The sequence below is a fragment of the Stegostoma tigrinum genome, chromosome 1, assembly GCF_030684315.1.
Source record: "Stegostoma tigrinum isolate sSteTig4 chromosome 1, sSteTig4.hap1, whole genome shotgun sequence".
NCBI lineage: Eukaryota > Metazoa > Chordata > Chondrichthyes > Orectolobiformes > Stegostomatidae > Stegostoma > Stegostoma tigrinum.
Genome location: NC_081354.1, coordinates 112,429,020 through 112,447,159, shown reverse-complemented (window position 1 = coordinate 112,447,159; position 18,140 = coordinate 112,429,020). Strand labels below are relative to the sequence as shown.

The window sequence follows — 18,140 nt, the reverse complement described above, 5'->3', positions numbered from 1 at the left end:
CTTTTCCCTCTCACTTGCAACACAAGGTGGTCTACAACTGAAGGAAGCATCACCTAACCATTGTGGAACAGGCATTGCTGAATATTCTTACATATACGAAAAGGATTATGTAAGCCAGAAAGCAGCCATGGCTGTGGCAGTGGTCAGGGGGAAAGCTGAAATTGTTGAACATAACTATCTAATCTTCATTCTCACATCTCAGATATCTTCCAGTAAATGAGTTACAGATGATCTAAACCTCATTTCCAGCTCCACACCACTCCCCCACCCCAGCCCTTCCTATCACTGTAACATTACCCTTGTATCCTTCGCCTTTTTTAAGGTACAATCTTACCAGGAAATGGTGCAGGAAGAAAATGTGCAAGATGAGGAAAGGCTTACGAAGATGGAACACCAAGACTTGACATTACACTCATAACAACCAGATTTAGATGCTGGTACAATACTTACTGTCAAGGGTAGATGTGGAAGTAAGTCTGTACATGGTGAATCACCCAGGTACAAATCATCAGCAGCCAAGTAGTGGAAAAGAATTGTGAAGAACCAGCTCACTGGATGGCAAGGTACACAAAACTTCTCTGCAGAGGATTCAGAAGAGGACTTTAATGGGGTATCATAGGTTGGTGGATATGTACACATACAAGGCTGGTGTATTGGCAGGCCTGACAAAAAGCTTGTAATCACTGTCAAAAGAGCACACAGGATCTAATAAATCACAATTTCCAGTTTGGAAGAATTCAACCATCTGATGTCTCAGCTTCCACTGCAGTGCAAACTATACTGCAGAGGATGCTCAAATGAATTCTTAGAAGATCAGTTTGCTGTCACACAAAGTCAGACTACGATATTAGTGTTTAAAGCTTGCAAGCTGACACGGGCTTCTTCCAACAATGGGGGAGATGATAGCTCAGTGGCGTTGTCAGTTGACCAGGGAATATGGGTTCAAATTGGAACACAGCAGCTGATGGGATTTGAATTAAATTATTCAAATAAAAATTTGTTGCAATAACATACATTCATACAAAACTAATCTGAGTGATGATGCCCATGACAGCTGCTATTAATTATCATAAAAACATACCTGGTTCACTAATGCCCTTTGAAGAAGGAATTATGCCATCCTTACAAGGCCTATTTCTGACACAGATGCCAGCAATGCCCATATCTCGTGAAAGGATAAAGGAAAAAGCAGGATACCACAATTAGAGATGTTGCCCCAGGGAAGTGGAAACCCTGTGCTCTTCTGTCAAGACGAAATCATTTGACCTTCCATTTCTGCCAATGACATTGCTATTGCCTGTAACTTGCCCACACCTGAGAGTGGAGACAGAGGTCTCACCTTCTAAGTAGAGAGCTTCACAAGATCATCCTCCAAGGCCAGCTCCAATCTCAACCATTTAAAATCAGCACTCTTTTGATCATCATGCTGTAGCCACTGGTGACATATCTGCGCTGAGCTCCAAGCAAGGCAAAGGCACAGGGAAGATAGGCAGTAAAGGAGTACACAAAGGTTATTAGTGACGTTTGGCTAGAAATGAGAACGAACAGTGGAATTGCAAAATCAGGTTCTGCTAACCATTCGTAAAATGTAGTGACTGAAATGAGGTCAGCCAGGTGGACCTCACAGAATGAGTTTCCTGACTCGGGCTGGGGGTGTCAGACATCCTGTTCACTCTCAGATGTGGCATTGAGGGAGTTGGATCAATGTCAAGGACCCTTCACGTATAAATAAAGGGTCACTTGGTGATGGGATAGCAGACTGTGCGCAATTATTTTGGTGACAACAAAAGAAAAACACACACTCCTGAAGAAATTCGCTGACAACAGCCAACTTTGCGTTGGAGTAAGCATTTCTGGCGCCATGTTGTTACTTGGGAAGCTTGACTCGTTTGACCCTGCTGTCAAAGACCGACCCCATCATGCAGAACTTTCTGATCAAATGGCATTGGGGGAGATGAAAAGCAATGAGAAATTCTCCTTTACAGCTTATGAGCTCACAGCTTTTTAGCATATTAGGAGCCTAACTTTGCCTGAGGCACAGATGCTAAAATCCGCTTAAGATTTGATGGATTTAGTTCAGGAATATTACGACCCCAAAGTCTCTCAGAAGTTGAGGAGATATCAGTTTAACTGAGCGATTCTAGCAGTGGAATCCATGTCGGGATTTTTAAGGTTAAAATGACTGGCAGAGGAACTTGACTTTGGTTTAACCCTTAATGAGATGCTGAGACACCATTTATCATGTGGGATTAATGATGTAACAATGCAAAAGTGCTTCCTAGCTGAAGGCCGACTGGACTTCAAACAGGCACTACAATTGTTTTAATTATTGGAAAATGTTGCAATAAGTGGAGCATGACGGAAGTGGACACCCTCATCAGTCTGACTGAGCTTGAGGAAGATCATTTGAGTGAAAGCAATTGCATAGCTTCACTCAGAACATATTGTGAACAGAGGGACTCTAGGTCAGCCCACTGCAAAACCCTAAAAGACAAGCCACAGGCAAAATATGAATTTTCTTCAGGATCAAGTCCAGCAAGCCATTGCAGTTGCTTAACAACATCCAAATCAGAAACAATCTTAAGTAAATGTCAACTTAAATGGTCTCCAATATGAAGGTGCTGGTGAAAAGTTATGCCTGGCTTGATTGGATGCAGCCAAAGTAGTCCTTGGAGTGCCTAGAAGGACTAAAATTACTGCCAGCTAATCTCCCACATTGAGCGAATGGTTGGGTAAACGTTTGATTCGATTACATGTTGACTATGCAGGGCCTTTCACAGGATCAATGTTCTTATTCATCATGGACACCCACTCAAACTGGCTAGATGTGCATAAGAGTTCATTCGTCAAACACGAGAGCAATGACGGAAAAACTATCCCCAACTTTTGCAAATACACAGACTGGCGGAAGGGTTGGTCACAGATAACGGTCTATCCTTTGCCAGAAGGGAATTTGAGCATTTCCTGACTTAGAAGGACAGGTCCATAAATGGTCTGGCCAAAAGAAAAGTGCAAACTTTGAAGGCAGGTTTAAAGAAACAGCCTATAGCTTCATTAGATACCAAACTGTCCTGGTTCATATTTGATTATAGGACCCCTCGTGACTACAGGAATAGCTCCAGCACAGCAGCTAATGGGGAGGAGCCTCCACACCAGGTTAAATCTGATCTTCCTGGACCTGGGGGAGAGGGGAGAGGGTGAAACAGCATCAGGAATGCCAATGCTATACACTAAACTCTGCTAAGTGAGACAGGCAGTTTACTTAAAGGGATGAAGTTTAGTGTCGGAATCATGGAAATGGCACTATGGGTAAGAGGCATTGTCAATGCAAGGTCAAGTCCAGTTACATATAAAGTTTGAATAGGTATAATGGCCCTGACCAAGCATGTGGACAACACTGAGGCTGCAACTTAGAGGGTGTGGAAGAAAAATATGCCCAGCTCCTCGACAGCCAGCCAGATTGGGCCAGAATCTATGGGATCTTCTTGTTCATCAAGTGCTGAAGATATCTTGGAATATGAGATGGACACAGTAGATATCACTGCCTCAACGTCTTTGCCGCCTGAAGAAGAGAAATTTCTTATGAGACGCTCCAGGTACAAGAGGTAAGTTAGTGTGTTACATGCCATCTGCATCAGAGATAGAGTTGGAGGAACATGAGTTACTGCTAAAATGCCCTGGAAGGAGAGGCTACGAAGGAACTGGCCTGTGTCTTCAGACTCAGAGGGGAGGGGATATAGTGACTATAAATAAGGATAGCGAGGTGGACCTCATAGAACATGAGTTCCCTGATTGGGGATTGCATTCTGGTCCAGTCAGGGAGCACTGACAAACAAATAACAATATGAATGTCAGAAATCCGGTTTAATCTGACAGCTGGCTCTGAGGGAGCTGGATCAGTGTTAGGATTCTCCATATGGAAATAAAGGATGACTTGGTGATGGGATACTATCCTCGGTGGACTTACTTCAACCTTAAATTCAACATTCTTGCCAAGTGGACCCCTCAGGAGTGGAATTGTTGTTGAATGGGAAATTAAGATTGCATTTACTGATATTTAAATTGGATTTGGTAGTCACATACAGTTTAGCTGTATACAGTAAATACAAACGACTGGTCCTAATGCTTCCCGCTCACCCATCTCCCTACCAGCTGCACACTGAATATTTACTGGCAGGGATTATGCCTTTATGCCAAGGCAATGCAAGATACAGCAGACATTACAAATCATGATAGCTACTTTGGGACCTTGAGAATATCTCAAGCGGCCAAAGTGTTGCTAACCACTGCAAAAATCCTCTTTGTAATTCAGTCACTAGATATGGGTGCTGCTGGCTGGGCCAGCATTTATCGCCCATCCCTAGTTCGCCTTGAAAAGGCGATAGTGAGCTTCTTGAACCACTGCAGTCCTTGTTGTAGATAGTTCCACAATGCTGTTTGGGAGAGAGTCCTGGGATTTTGACCCAATGACACTGAAGGAACAGCTGTTTATCTCAAAGTCAGGATGGTGAGTCGCTTGAAGGGAACTTGCAGGTATGGTGTTCTCATATGCCTGTTGCTCTTGTCCTTCAAGATGATAGTGCTTCTGAGTTTTCAAAGGTGCTGTCTATGGAGCTTAGTGAGTTGTTGAAATTTATCTTGTGGACGGTGCATACTGTTTTACTGTGTGTCACTGGTAGACGGTGTGGGTGTTTGTGGATGTGGTGCTGATCAAGCAGGCTTCTGAGCATTATGGGCACTGCAGTCATCCAGGGCAAGTGGGGGTAATTCCAAACCACTCTTGACTTGTATCTTGTAGATAGTGGACAGACTTAGAGGAGTCAGAAGGTGAGTTACACGCTGCAGGATTTCTGGCCTCTTTCTGCTCTTGTAGCCACTGGATTCATATAGCTAGTCCATTTCAGTTTCTGGTCATTTTGATCATGTTTACTGTCTGGGGGTGATAACCAGAGATAGAGACGGTCTTTACCTGACACTTGTGTGTCACACATGTTACTTGTCACATGTCAGCCCAGACCTAGATACTGTCCAACTTTTCCTGCATTTGGATATTAACTGCTTTTGTATCTAAGGAGTCACAATTAGTGCTGAACATTGTGGAATCATCAGCAAACATCCCTACTCTGATCTTATGATGGAGGATCAAGCAGCTGCAGATGGTCTGGTCTGAGATACTATCCTGAGGAACGGCTTCGGAGATGTCCAAGAGCTGAGATAAATGATCCTCAAAAAATGCAGCCATCTCCTTTTTGAATGACAGCAACCAACTGGAGGCTTCCTCTTGATTCCCATTGCTTCTAGTTTCGCTAGGGCTCCTTGATGTCATATTTGGTAAAATGCAATCTCGAGATCAAGGGCAATCACTCTCACATCATGTCTTCTGCTCTTTTGTCCATGTTTGAATCAAGGCTGTAATGACGCCAGGAGCTAAGGGACCATGGTGGGAACTGAACTGAGCATCCATGAACAAAAACAAAGTTGCTGGAAAAGCTCAGCAGGTCTGAGTTCTAAGGGAGAGTCACTGGACCCGAAACATTAACTCTGTTTTTCCCTTCACAGATGCTGCCAGCCCTGCTAAGCTTTCCCAGCAAATTTGTTTTTGTTCTTGATTTACAGCATCTACAGTTCTTTTGGGTTTTTTGAGCATCCGTGAAAATGTGTTTAGATTGCCTACTGAGTCATGACCGAGATGGTCAGTAATAATCTTTACTGCAGAGTAGTCATCTCTGGTATCTCATGGTGGCTCAAATGTTAATACTGCAGCAAGTTGGTACAAAGTCAAGGTAGCATGCTAGCTGGCAGAGTATTAAGCACTGATCTGCAGGATGTGCTCAGTGTAGTCCCACACCAACTGTACATTGAGGAAGTAGAGTACTTTGTAATTGTCTAACTGAGTTTATATTTTGTAGCTATTGTCAATGTCACACAATGCCATAAAGAAGTCCACAGTTCTGGTGAAGCCATGTGTATGTTCTGCCTTCTCTCTGGAAAGAGAAATGGCAATACATTTCCTTTTTACAGAGTGTCAGTAATCTTTTATATCTGTGGCTGACAGAATGAGAGATTTGCTATTCCAAACAGAGACTCTTGGTGCATTGAAGCTCATGCCCACTGTCACCCTGCTAGTACTTTCACCACACTCTGAGGCTGAAGGCTTGCCAATAACCGCTGGCAGATTTCTGTAGTACTCTTTGAAATGGAGGAGGAAAGAAAGTCAGGAATGAGGGGAGGGAAGGAAAGAAAGATATTCTTGAAAACTTGCATTGAAACAAAATCTTTCCAAACTCTAGTTTGTCAGAAAAAACTTCACTGTGAAAAAAATTCTGGAAGTGTTGTCCTCATTTTGATGTAAAGACATGTGGCAGCCAATTTTTGCTCCGAGATGAATGCCAAATTCATCTGAGTTACTGATGTTAGTTGAGAATAATGAAATTCAAGACATTGTCAACTTCTCTGTTTCTCTTTGAAGAGTGCTACAAATCCTTTAGATCTGAAGTGCAGCATCTCCAACAATGCAGCACCCATTGGAGTGGCACTGAACGTGTCAAGCATTCGTACAGCAAAACAAAAAGGTTAAGTCCCTATAAAAGTATCCAGTCATGACTGACTGTGAAGGTTAAAAGGATAAATGCAGTCAGAGATATATAAAAAAATACACTGTGGAAAACACAATAGTTGCTGTGCTCCTGGAAACATTTTATATTAATAACGTGGAGTTTTGTCACTTTACCTGTAAGTCAGAGATAAATGTCACAGATCTATATGTGCACCTGCTTAAGGAATTAAGCAAGTCTGAGTCAACAAAGGAGTTCGTGATTTGTACACACAGACACACGTACTAAACATTATAGCAGATTCGCCATTTCCTTTTATATTTTTTATTTGTATTCTGTGAACAGCTTGCGGATGACTGAGTTGTAGGGAGAGAAAGTTATGAATGGGGGTGCCTGTTTTCCAGATGGAAAATACTGCAGCCAAGATGGTGAAGAAGACATGGATCCTGGACTTGAAGCATGTCAGGGATTTGGTTTGACCTGCTTGCAGATGGCATTGAGGGGATTAGGGTATAGAGACTTGGTGTAAGATAAAAGAGGGTGTGCATGTCTCCTAACATGCACGGCAACCTCCTAAAGGATATAAGTTACCTTTCTTTCCGAAAATTGTTGGACATAATGAAAGCTACTGACCCGTTTTGCCTCCTCCTTCATTTGCCACAAGCAAGACTATGGCAGAGATAGAATTTGGTATGTAAATGGCCATGAATACATGGCTGCTTGAAACATTTTCATCCACTGTCATATGCGAGACAAATCAGGGAATGGGTAGGGAGGGGACAGGTGGGTCACTTGTTTTTATTGTTACAAGATCCCTACCATCAACTGTGACAGTGAGATGAGAATACTAGTTTATACTCAGATATAAATCTAAATTTAAATACAATACAACTAAGATATCCTCCTGGGACAGAAGCTCTGCTGTCACTCCTGTCAGTTATAGCAATTCTTTGTACTTGTAACCAGAATTGTACCCTAATAATAGCAAAAATATTGCTGGAAGGGAAACAAAGAGATCACTATAAAGACATGGAGCTTGAATTATCAACTGGTTGTGAGATTGACTGCACTCATTTAAATGTATAGCTTGAGAAAAAAACTATGCATTACAGTACAGGAGGGGTTTGGGTTGAAGATGTGTTGAGTGATTTTGAACGGTAACTGGGGAAATTGGGACTTAATTACAATACCAAGAAAGGCTATTTTAAAAGAAAAAACAGTACAATGCTGCATATGTATTGCAGTTATGAATAAGGTACTGCACTTTATAAAATAATTCATTCGGGCAGAAGTCAGATGAATTCAACAATGTATGGGATCTGCTCTGACCTGTTACCATCCACACTGTGTGGGTATTATCCCCATCTTGTGAAATATTTTTGACATGCTTTGATGTATGATATTTCAGTCTTATTGATCTTTTTCAAGGAAACTTAAGTTTTAAAACAAAGAACAGTACAGGCCCTTCGGTCCACGATGCTGGATTGACCTATTATCCCACTAAGATCAATCTACTCTGCATACCCTGCATTTTACTATTCTCCATGTGGCTATCCAAGAGTTGGTTAGAAATCTCTAAATTATCTGACTCCACTGCCACTGCCAGCAGCGCACTCCATATGCCCACCACTCTGAAGAACCTATCTCTGACATCCCCCCTATATCTTCCTCCAATCACCGTAAAATTTGCCCCCTCATAATAGTCATTTCTGCCCTGGGAAAAAGTCTCTGACTATCCACTCTATCAGTGCCTCTCATCATCTTGTACACCTCTATCAAGTCACCTCTCATCCTTCTTTGCTCCAATAAAAAAAAGCCCTAGCTCCCTCAATCTTTCCTCAAAAGACCCGCCCTACAGTCCAGGCAGGGTCCTGGTAAATCTCCCCCACACCTTCTCTAAAGCTTCCACATCTTTCCTGCAATGAGGTGAGCAGAACTGAACACAATATTCCAATTGTTGTCTAACCAGTTTTATAGAGCTGCAGTATAACCCCACGACTCTTAAACTCAATTCTCCTGCCAATGAAAGCCAACACGCCATACACCTTCTTTACAACCCTATCAACTTGGGTAGCAACTTTGAGGGATCTACGAAGGTGGGCCCCAAGATCCCTCTGTTCTTCCACACTGCCAAGAGGGCTATTATATATTTAATATATAATTCAAACTTATTCTGACATGAAATATTTTAAATAATTTTTGTATTACTTTATGGTGACAAATATATTATATATGACAAGGAGCCGAAGTCCTTTTCATCCTCTCTATGCTTTATCTCAGCCCAAGTCTGTCTTAATTACTGTATCAGTCCCACCATTGACTGTCCCTGTCATTAACTCCAACTAAGTCTTTGCAATTCTTTGTAATAATATTCACTGTACCTGTCATTCTCTGCTCTTTTTTTCTTATCCCTTCCAAAATTTTTTAAATCTACTGCATATATATGTAAATGCATGCATACATACTGCATATATATAAAACTAAATATGTTTTTTATTTCTCCATTACTTCATGGAATATCGCATACAATACTTACTTAATTCATGAGGAGCTTGTGTCCCAATCACTGTAATCTATTCCTTACTGTATGTGATAATTGAGGCCAGTGGCCTACAATTTTCACAAAAAAGAAATCTTAGTTACGTAACATTTTCAGTAAATGTCAATAAAGATCCTTAGTTTTAACTAAATTTATGGTGTTGGTCATGGGCTATAAGCAGAGTTACCATCACCCATGACCGCCCAGGTACCAAACTAACTGGCAATCACAGCTTTAGTTTATGCCATTAAAAGACCTGAACATTTTAGTGATTCTGAATGAAATGCATATGCAGAGAGAGACAAGAATGGGATCGAATAAAAACAATTATATGCACTCTCATTCGCACTTATACATTGCCAAATATTCATGGTCAATAATTAAAATTATCATTCGTGAACAAAACTATTAGTTAATTCTAGTCAGTTCCAATTTTGTCTGCTTCTGCATATGCATAATCGCTAAAGCATTCAGGTCTTTTAATGGCGTAGACACAAGTCGTTATCTGAGGTTTCTCAGGTATCTGCTCATTTCTGCGGTAATATTCCTTCTCCAGGGAAATGCCTTTCCAATGGTGACTGCCTCATTAGATCAGGACTTTTACCTTTGAGATTCACTGCCTTGCTAGGTTGATAACTTCCAAAGCAAGTTGAACTGTTGTTAGTTGTTTACTTCAAGTGAAATCTGCTGTTTGGTTTGCTCCCCAATACCACTGCACATCCATTAAATAATTAACAATTTGTTAGCCAGCCTCATCCATTCAACTTGACAACTACTGCTGAAGCATATGGTGTATTTTTGGATTAATCCAAGTTGGAGGGTTTGTTTCACTTCTTCATACCAAACACTCGCCATTAATTATACTGTCCCAGTGAAGTCAGTTCTAGCCCCATCTTACTGCGTGTATCAAAAAATAACATTTTGGACTTCTTACATTCTTTTCTCTCTTTCAGGAGCTCCTGAATCAGTGGGACCATTAGTTTATCTGTCCTTCCTAACAGTCTGGCCTTGAGCACAGCTGAAACTCTTTGGTAGATGCTGAGTTGGTTTCCCATTCTTAACTACTCGGAGGCAATATTCATCCAAGGCATGCAAAAATATCTTTATGATCGTTTAAGATCTATGCAGCACTCAAAGCTTTGTGGCTTGCAAAACACTGCAAATTTCTCCTGGCATATATATGGTTACTAGTCCAAGCTTATGTTTTGTTTCAGCTTTTCAATTCCACAGTATCGGGGATGGAAAATTCACTGTGCTTTGTCCCGTGCTCTAACAGCAGACCACAGCTCTCATTCCTCCTTACCTATTTTTTAACATTAGCTGGGTCCATTTGTGTGCCCCACCAAGATTTTAGACCTCTGACTTGCCCTACCTATGTGACCTCTAAAACTCCAGCCTCCCAATATCTTGTTTCCTCTCACTAGTGCTGATGGTGCGGTCCACCAAAGATCTACATCATTTCTATGATCTTGTGCCACACACCCAAAGTGCTGAAGGGTTGTCCATCTCTGATATCCAAGCAGCTTTCATAGGTGGTAGCTGTCATTAATTTCTTCCAACTTTCAGTCAGACGGAGCATGCCAGTGCGAGGAGTGGGGGAAAATGGATTCCAGCACCAATGCCAATCCAGTGGTTATGTATGACTGGTGGGGGATTGCTGGAAAACACAGCAAGAGTTTGCAGAGGGCCATGGAGTATGAGCTGGACCAGCCAGAAAGCCCGATTCATATCTTGATATGAATATTGGTCATCTGGACTATCTAGCAATAGCAAAGGTACTTACTGGTAGGCTAGCAGTAGATGACCACATGGATAAATGTTACCATCCTTATAAAGGACAATAGATTTGGAGCCATTACTGCTTCCTGGGTTGGGATCTCAGCCATCCCAGTAAACTACTGGAGAACAGCTTCCTGGAAATGCTGTACCACATGGGAAACCCCTTTGAACTGTGATGGCAGCAGTCTGACCTTGCATGATGGTAATCTGAACTTCCACTGCAATTATTCAGATATTGGGTGACTGCTTTTTATGATGAAGTGGAAATTATAGCATCAACTATTAGGTGCTTTATCATGGTCAAGTTCACAACTGTGCAAATAAAATTGGCTGCTACTTGTGCCAGAAAGGATGGGCTCCGAACTCTGGTAAAAACCCAAGCCGATGTTGGACTCTGTCATTCCTCAATGAAAGCTCCCTGACAGGCTTCCCAACATACTAGGCATTTTGTTGAACATGTGGCCTACAGAATGCCGATGTACAAAAAATGTTGGCAACCTCCCCTTGTAACAGGTTGATGTTTATGTTATCTTTGCCCTCTACCCTGGCTACAGTACCCTTGTGACGGGTGTGTCATCAAAACCTGGGTCCACTTTTAATTTATCTGCTAAGATACACACATTAGTAGTATCTGCGTTGGAGGCTGCAAGTGTCTTATCAAGTGATGATGTTTCTTCATCAATATTCTCTACTCATGTTCTATTGCCACCTGTCAAGTTGCACCTCATCGTTATCTGAACAGGAAAGGTGCAGGTGTAAGACTACTGTGAGGAAAGATAGGATGGGGGCGAGGAAGCAAGAGGCACATGCTTACGCCACCTGTAGTTTGTAAATCAGAACAGAATATGTTGTGAAGGGGACAATAATAAATCAAAACAAATCAAATAACAATGAGAGAAGGGGGAGTGAGCAGTTAAAGATAGTGTCATCTTTTATGGTCTCAGTCCCGCTGCTGGCTATAGTCTAAGTAATAGCTGTTGCAAAAATAATCAGCATTCTCTTTAGAACATAGAACAATACAGTGCAGAACAGGCCCTTTGGCCCTCGATGTTGCACCGACTTGTGAACTAATCTAAACCCATCCCCCTACACTATCCCATCATCCATATGCTTCTCTAAGGACTGTTTAAATGTCCCTAATATGGCTGAGTTAACTACATTGGCAGGGAGGGTGTTTCATGCCCTTATCACTCTCTGACATCTGTCTTAAATCTATCACCCCTCAATTTGTAGCTATGCCCCCTTGTATAAGCTGACGTCATCACCCTCAGAAAAAGACTCTCACTGTCCACCCTATCTAATCCTCTGACCATCTTGTATGTCTCTATTAAGTGTATCAGAGATAATGGGAACTGCAGATGCTGGAGAATTCCAAGATAATAAAATGTGAGGCTGGATGAACACAGCAGGCCAAGCAACATCTCAGGAGCACAAAAGCTGACGTTTCGGGCCTAGACTCTCTGATGAAGGGTCTAGGCCCGAAACGTCAGCTTTTGTGCTCCTGAGATGCTGCTTGGCCTGCTGTGTTCATCCAGCCTCACATTTTATTGTCTCTAAGTCCCCTCTTAGCTGCTTTCTCTCCAATGAGAACAGACCCAAGTCCCTCAGCCTTTTTTCATAAGGCCTTTGCTCCAGACCAGGCAACATCCTGGCAAATCTCCTCTGCATTTTTTCTAATGCTTCCACATCCTTCCTGCAATGGGGCGACCAGAACTGCACGCAATATTCCATCGGGTTGGAACATACTGGCATACCTTTCCCCTTCTGGTTAATTCCTGCTCTGCAGGGTTGTGTGTCATAATAACCTGCAGGAGACAGAAGTGTATCAGGGAGTGTTGTACAATGTGTTTGGGTAAGTGCCTGTAATTGTTGACTCCCAACATTTCAAATCAACAGGCAATAACTGTATATCCTGTAATTGCATCTGTTGTAGTGAACAGATGTGTGCTGTCATAAATAACTGAATTGTCAGAGGTGTTCAACAGAATCCCAGACTTCCAAATTAATAACAGAAAGTGCTGGAGAAACTCAGCAGGTCTGACAACATCTATAGAGAGGAAAAAAAACCCATGTTTTGAGCCCAATATTCTTCAGAACTCCCGAAGAAGAGTCTGTGGGCTTGAAATGTCAATTTTGTAAACTCTGCCTCTCTCCACAGTTGTTGCAGACCTGCTGAATTTCTCCAGTACTTTCTCTCTTTAATCTGAGATTTACACCTGTGTAGTTGAAAGTAAAATTAGACTGAGTGAAAGTGTGAGTTGTGCATATACTGGAAGCTTTCTGGGTTTTGTGGTAAAGGAATATTTTCTTCTGTTTCAGTTTCTTCCTTTACCTGCATTTGGAACAATAAATCCATTGCATTGCATGTAAATGTGGAGATTTGATATTACTTGCTTATAGGCTGTCTAAACTTGCCTTAAATACTTGAATTAATCAGTTATGCATCTACTGGTTCAGTATTAACAACATGGTATTTGAAAATTCATTTACTGACTTTGTCACTTTGGTGAGGCCATCAAACTTCTTCCTGCGCTGTATTCAGCTCCTCAGGGCAACATTGCCTACATTGATAAGTGCAGTTATCTGTTCTCATTTCCCAAGAAGAAAGTGGTCTAAATTATTAACACTTTTGTTAAGTACAATTTATTAGCTCTGGTATATTCCCTTCAAAGATTTTGTGCACCTCCTCGTAACATTTATTTAATCATTGGATCCCCACAGTGTGGAGATAGGCCGTTGGCCCAACAAGTCCATACCAACTCTCCAAAGAGCAGCCTACTCAGACTCTCCTCCTTATCCAATCCCTGTAATTCACATGGCAGACTTACACATCCCTGGACTCTATGGGCAACTTAGCATGAACATGACCAATCTACCTAACCTGCACATCTTTGGACTATGGAAGGAAATCGAAGTATCCGGAGGAAACCCAAGCAAACGTGGGGAGAATGTGCAAACTCCACACAGACAGCCACCCAAGGTTGGAATTGAACCTGGTCACTAGCACTGAAGCAGCAATGCTAACCACTACACCACTATGCCATTCCAAATGGTGATCGTTAATGCGGTGACAAGAGCATTACACTGTTCTTTGTGTCAACTACTTCAGGTTCGATACAAGTTTGGCATGACTTCCCTCTGTTGTTTTAGATTCTTATTTCCCACAAAAAAGTGATATATTTCAACTAATGTACAATTAGAAAATGTTCGAAAAAAGTACATCCACTAGTCAAAGATTAAATCAAGGTTTATTCAAGGCTTTGGAAAAGTAAACGGAATGTAGACAAACAGAATTGCTATCTTCCATTCTTTCACGGGATGTGGGTGTCACCAGTTCAGCCAGCATTTACTGTGCATCTCCAGTGGCCCTTGAGAACATAGTGGTAAGCTGCCTTCTTGACCTGCTGCAGTCCATGTGCGTAGCTACACAATGCTGTTGAGGTTGAACCTCCAGGATTTTGACCCAGTGACATTGAAGGAATAATGATATATTTGCAAGTTAGGATGGTAAGTGACTTGGAGGGAAAGCTGCAGGTGCTAGCATTCTCACGTATCTGCTGCCTTCTAGATATGGTTGTGGTTTGGAAGGTGTCATCTAAGGATCCTTGATGAATCTCTGCAAGTTCTTCCTATAGATAGAATGCACTACTGCTACTTGGTGTCAAGCGGTGGAGGGAGTGAACGTTTGTGGACGAGATGTCTATCAAGCAGGCTCCTTTGTCCTGGATGATGTCACACCTCTTCCTTGCAGTTGGGTTTCTTTTTCAAAATAAAGTCATTGAAAGGTTTTCAGAAAGAACTTTAATAAAGTTTCAAAATTGTATAAATAAAGTAAAACATCTTCCCCAGATGTAAATATTAAGCCCCAATTCGAGTAGCTTGAAGGACAGAAAAAAAATAAGAATATTAGATCTTGGGGAGGCAGAAATTGCAATGAAAAAAAGCTTTCCTACACAAACTTCAGATAATAATTGTTTCTAGTCCAAGAGAAAAAAAAGTACGTAACCAAGATGAATCAATTCAAGATCAGCTTCTTCTTTCAAGATCAAGTTGCTGAATATCTTAATGGATAGTTATATCAGAAAAGTCAGTACCATGACTTGAATCTTTTGTCTGATTTATAAAAATATGTTCAATCTTGGGTTTGATGCTGAATATTTTCACTCAAAAACTCTTTAAAGCAATCAACAGTTAAAATATTCATGGAGTTGGATTTTTGTTACTTTCTTGTACACAGAAAATAATTAAAAGTTTGTTAGCCAGTCTCATCAGTTCAGAAACATGACACCCGCTCCTGTAATTTATAATTCTTTGGATTATGTCAAGTTTTTTGAAAGGCTTATTGTCACGCTTCTTACCAAACACTCCACGTTAATTACCTACACTATCCATAAAGTGTCAGTTCCTTCAATTCCAGCCCCATCTTCCCACACACCAATTCAATAACAACTCACGACTCAGCAAGTATCCTCTGAAGGACCAGAATCCTTCCTTCATGCCATCTTTATAATATCACTGTTCACCAGGATGAGCACTGGATCAGTTCAAAACTTTCAATGACTTTCTCCGCTGTGGCAGGGTAAGTGTGACAATCTGTTCTCTGCTAGTTCACGCTCAATCTATATCTGTTATGGCTCTTGTTATGCCACTCTTACTGATGCCTACAATACCCTCCCGTGCTTGCTCTCAATCCCACAATCTTGAAAACAACTAATCCTGCATGGCACCTGCGCTTCCTCCTCACTCCCTCAGAAGGCTGTTCCAACGCCTGCAACTGCACAAACAGCCAGGCCACCCACTTACAGCTCACTCGATACCACATTTTGAAGATAGTGAGAACTCATTTTGTTTCAGCCAATTAAGATGGCTTCCGAGAGTGGGAAAGCAGGGTGTTCACATTATTTTGCATAATTAAGCAAAAGTAAATCATATTAACCAAATACAGTCATTTAACATAAGTATAATTTTTCTTTTTTGTTTAGCCTCCATGTTATCTTACTGTGTTTATCATATCCAATGAATTTCCCTGCTTGAATATCTTATAGTCATCACTTTTGTCAGGTTTTTCAGTAACAAATGAGTAACAGATAATAGCGACTGGGCATGAAAATAGAGTCAAGGCCTCAAACAATTCAGCTATAAGCTCATAAAACGGCACAGCAGGCTTGAGGGGATGAATTGACTGCTCCTGTTCTTCATTCATATTGAACTATTTACAATTATATGCTGTCAAATTCTCTTCAGCTATTTTTATTGTTGTTTATCACTGCTTTCAATACCAATTTCAATTTGTATGAAATAATTTTGGCAATTACTTCTAAAATTGCTTTTCCTGCTTTAAACCCTTTGTCAATAAAAATACCACACCTGAATCAGCTTCATAAAGTCTTCTCACAACTTGAAAAACTTTCTCTTGAGTTATCCTGACATCATTTTTTCAACGAGAAAACTCAATAATTCCTAGGTTTTGCTTCTAACTTATCAATTTTCCTCTTGATTCTTATGCATTCAAATAGGACATACCTTCCTACAATATACTGATTAATATTGTACAGAATCCTACATGATGTCACTTGTTCATGAAGTACATGTGAGATAACAAGGTGTACAGCTGGATGAACACAGCAGGCCAAGCAACGTCACAGGAGCAGGGAGGCCTACACCCTTCTTCAGAAATAAATAGGGAGAAAGGGCGAAGTGGATAGAGGAGAAGATAGGTGGAGAGGAGACAGACAGGTCAAAGAGGCAGGGATGAAGCCAATAAAGGTGAGTGTAGGTGGGGAGTTAGGGAGGATGGACAGGTCAAAGGGGCGGGATGAGGTTAGTAGGTAGGAGATGGAGGTGGGGCTTGAGGTGGGAGGAAGGACAGGTTGGGGAGGAGGGGGTGACCTGGATTAGTTGTTGAATGCGGAGGGGGAGGGGAGATTTTGAAACTTGTGAAGTTCACATTGATACCATTGGGCTGCAGACTTCGCAAGTGCAATATGAGTTGCTGTTCCTGCAACCTTCGGGTGGCATCATTGTGGCACTACAGGAGGCCCAGGATGGACATGTCTTCTGAAAAACGGGAGGGGGAGCTGAAATGGTTTGCGACTGAGAGGTGCAGTTGTCTAGTGTGAACCGAGCATAGGTGTTTGGCAAAGTGGTCCCCAGGCCTGTGCTTCATTTCCTGATGTAGAGGAGGTCACAACAGGAACAGCAGATGCAGTATACCACATTAGCAGATGTGCAGGTGAACATCTGCTTAATGTGGAAAGTCTTCTTGGGGCCTGGGATGGGGGTGAGGGCAGAGGTGTAGGGGCAGGTGTAGCACTTCTGCGGTGCCGGGTGTGGTGGGGCTGGAGGGGATTGTTGAGCAGACAAGGGAGGCACGGAGAGATTAGTCCTTCCGGAAGGGAGATAAGAGTGGGGTGGGGGGTGGAAATTGTCTTTGGTGGTGAGGTCAGATTGCAGATGGTGCAAGTGTCGGAGGATGATGTGTTGGATTCGGAGGTTGGTCGGGTAGTATGTGAGGACAAGGGGGATGCTGTTTTGGTTGTTATTACGGGGAGGGAGTGTGAGGGATGATTTGCGGGAAGTGTGAGAGACATGGTCAAGGGCGTTCTCAACCATTGGGGGGGTGTGGGGGGGGGATGTTGTGGTCCTTGAGAAATGAGGTCATCTGAGATGTACACGAGTGGAATGCCTCATCTTGGGAGCAGTCACGGTGGAGGTGGAGGAATTAGGGACAGGGGATGGCATTTTTGCAGGAAGATGGGCGGGAGGAGGTGCATTCTAGATAGCTGTGGGAGTTGGTGGGCTTGAAATGGATATCGATTTGTAGGTGGTTGCCAGAGATGGAGACAAAGAGGTTTAGGAAGGAGAGGGAGGTATTAGAGGTGGTCCAGATGAACTTAAGGTTGGTGTGGAAAGTTCAGGCAGAATGGATGAAGTGTTCGAGCTCCTCGTGGGAGCACGAGGTGGCGTTGATACAGTTATCAATGTAACAGAGGAACAAATCAGGTTTAGGACCAGTGTAGCTATGGAAGAGGGATTGTTCCACGTAACCTACAAAAAGGCCGGCATAGTTTTGGCCCACGCAGGTACCCATGGCCACCCACTTTGTTTATAGGAAGTGGGAGGAATTGAAAGAGAAGTCGTTGAGGGTGAGGATGAGTTCAGCTAAGCGGATGAGGGTGTCAGTGGAGGGGGGCTGGTCGGGCCTGCGGGACAGGAAGAAGCAGAGGGCCTTTAGGCCATCTGTATGAGGAATGCAGGTGTAAAGGGAC

General features: G+C 42.2%; 1 protein-coding gene across 2 annotated transcripts in view; it reads right to left on the bottom strand.

Annotated features, from left to right (window-relative positions):
• Positions 1 to 18,140, bottom strand: part of tusc3 (tumor suppressor candidate 3) — a 405,732-nt gene that overhangs the window by 73,808 nt on the left and 313,784 nt on the right. The window lies entirely within an intron of this gene.